Genomic DNA, 3,134 nt, shown 5'->3' on the forward strand with positions numbered 1-3,134 from the left:
AAACATTGTGAGGTAATTGGTTCCCAAATGCTGGCCACCAAAGTAGGATCATTTTTACCGAATATGAATGCCCTGAAAAAGCCAAACCTGTTGCTGTTGAGTTGTAACGACCCTATAGGACAGAGTAGAACTGCCTCATAGGGTTTCCCAGGAGAGGCTGGTGGATTTGAACTTCCAACCTTTTGGTTGGCAGCTGAACGCTTAACCACTGTGTCACCAGGGCCCCATGAATGCCCTGAAGAGCTTGTTAAAAATAGAAATTCTCACCCAGCATGGCGGCTGCCTGGCCTTCCAAGCCTGGCCGCTCCGAAGGCTTTAACCACTCAGCTTCTGGGTGCCCTGGGTTTGTGTCAGTTCTATAGTATATATTTGTAAAGATCCAAAAATAAATGATGTCATGCAAGAACCGGTTAACTGTACAAACGACACAGCTCGTTTCATGTTTTCCAACACCCAGCATAGCTCGTAAGGATTTCAGTGGCAATGAAACACATTTTACTGGAAGTGAAGTTGATTTTCTCAGGCTCACATCTTGTGGAAATGTAAAGGGCTATTCATACAAAATGGCAGTTACTCTTGTCTTTTTTTTCTTGGATGGCTGGGAGTAGATCTATTTTACCTTGGATACCCTGCCTGGGGTTTGTTAAAGTTTTATACTGGAGGGCTTCGTGGAATTGGGAGCCTAATTGATTTCATTCTTATTTCAGTGCATATTGTTGGACCTTCAGATGGAAGAAGTTACGTTATAGATTACCATGGAACCAGATCGAGCATTACTAACAAAATAGTTAGAAAAACAGTATTATCTGTTACTATTTAAAAAAACAGATTTGCGCCTCTTTGATTTTAACGGAGAACTTTGTGTGTGAATTTCCAAATTTCCCTTTTTCTTTCTTCACATACCACTTCATGGGTACTAAATATTTTTTTGTTGTTGTTATTGATAATTTTGTTTTTGTTATTTTAGTTAAAAACATGTTCTGAGATGTATTTAATAAGACTTTTTTTTGAGGGCTGTATAATACAGTCTGGAAACCCTGGTGGGTAGTGGTTAAGTGCTACGGCTGCTAACCAAAAGGTTGGCAGTTGAATTGCCAGGTGCTCCTTGGAAACTCTACGGGGCAGTTCTACTCTGTCCTGTAGGGTCTCTATGAGTCAGAATCGACTCAATGACGCTGGGTTTGGTTTTTGGTTTTATAATACAGTCTTTCTGAGGCTACTATTTCTATAAGATAGCTTATTACCCTGATATTCTTTAATGTCTTTTCCAAAGACAAGTTGCCACTTGTCATTTTCACTTATGAAAAATAAAAATATGACTTATTAAAACACACACACACAAATCCTCAGTACCCTCCACCAGAGATTCCAGCAGTGTCAATAAGCTCCCCCAGGTGATTTTGGTGTATCATTGTATCATAGCCCTAGGCCTAGGACAATATTTCCCAACTTTGACTTGATCTAGTTCTATATCAATGCTTTTCAACCTTGGCTGCACATTAGAATAACATGAAGAGCCTTTTAAAAAGATATTGATGGCTGGGCCCTACTCTGAGAGATTCTGATTCAGGAATCCATATGGTTTTAAATCTCCTTAGTGACTTCAATGTACAACCAGGATTGAGAAACACTATTCCTTGCAGTTAAATAATTTAAGTGGGAACAAATGAAGAGAGCTTGGAATTTTTTTTTTTTAAATGATAGTTATATATGAGAGGGACCTTTTAGGATAGCTCATTTTATGGTAGTCTAAAAGGTAAATTAAAAGAGAGAGACAGGGAGTATAGAAATGCCTGCAATAACTCAGTTGAGAGCTGTTGGATTGACATACTGATAGTAAAAATGGGAAGTAAGATTTTGTGAGGAGAAATATTTACAATGAAGAATTAACAGGTCTTTGAGATGAACTCTTTTAGTAAGGAGTGTGTTCAACAGTGTAAAAGACTGTAGAGAGGTCAAGAAAACAAAGTTAAAACAGTGCTTTTGGATTAGACAGGATATCACAGAGGACTTTTTGGCAGTACTATTTCTGTAAAGGGATGGGGACAGAATTTAAAATGCAAGGGATTTTAGAGAGAATTGGTGGTGAAAAAAATAAGGCTGTGGGGAGAGTTTACTCAAAATTCTTACCTGAGAAGACAAGAAAGAACATGCTTTCTACAAAAAAAAAAAAAGAATCTAGTGAATGTTGTTTTAAAGAAGGGTTAGATCTGCACCCAAGATGAAGTCAGAAGACATTCAAAACAGAAAACGGACAAACAAAAAAACTTCTGATTTTTTTAATGTAGATTTGAACTATAGAAAAAATTTAATAAATTCAGTTGACTGATGAGAATATTTGTCAAAAAGTACTTTGGGTTAAAAACAAACATACATTTGAGGACAGTTTTAGACTTTGTCAGAACAGTTATTTCCCCTCACCTTAATCCACACCAGAGGGACATCTGAACCCATTGTACCCTTGTGTTAGAAATTACATCTTACAAACACAACTGTCTCTAAACAAGTAATGTCCTTTAGTTTTGATAATTGATCTTTGTTTGGAGTTCTGCAGTGGTGGGGCTGGTGTGGGTAGAGGAACATTATACTGTACTAATTTTACCTGTTAAAGGTTATGCAGTCTCTTCTCACCTAAAAAAGCCTCTTTTGGGGAAATAGTCAATTAAAAAGTTCGAATTTCCTAAAAGACTTCTCCCCTGTTTTAAAGATTGCAAAGGTCTTTCCTCCCCTTCTTCCATCTCAAGAGAGTGTGTAGTAGTAGGGTGGGGGCAGGATGTGACTTCCTCATCGTCGTTATTTTTGTGTGCAGTCAAGTCCATTCTGACTCTTAGGGATCCTATAGTTCAGAGAACTGCCCCATAGGGTTTCCTAGGCTGTAAATCTTTATGGGAGAAGATTGCCAGGTCTTTTCTCTGGCAGAGAGGTTTAGTGGGTTTGAACTGCTGACCTTTTGGTTAGCAGCCAAGCACCTAACCATTGTGCAACCAGGGCTCCTTTTCCTTATGATGGCCTCTCTATTAGGCTGAGTTTTGCCTTCTCTCTGTCTTATATTGGTCTCCACTACAGTAAGTTTGATCGGTCTTGTCTAGTCATAGGTGTGCTTATCTCACCCTGGTTTTTGACTATTATGTATC

The 3,134-nt window shown here is 38.4% G+C and overlaps 1 pseudogene; it reads left to right on the forward strand.

Annotated features, from left to right (window-relative positions):
* The first annotated feature begins 272 nt into the window (after positions 1-272).
* On the forward strand, positions 273-1,324 carry LOC111749474 (TM2 domain-containing protein 1-like; annotated as a pseudogene).
* The last annotated feature ends 1,810 nt before the right edge of the window (positions 1,325-3,134 follow it).

Source organism: Loxodonta africana, chromosome 6 (assembly GCF_030014295.1).
Source record: "Loxodonta africana isolate mLoxAfr1 chromosome 6, mLoxAfr1.hap2, whole genome shotgun sequence".
Taxonomy (NCBI): domain Eukaryota; kingdom Metazoa; phylum Chordata; class Mammalia; order Proboscidea; family Elephantidae; genus Loxodonta; species Loxodonta africana.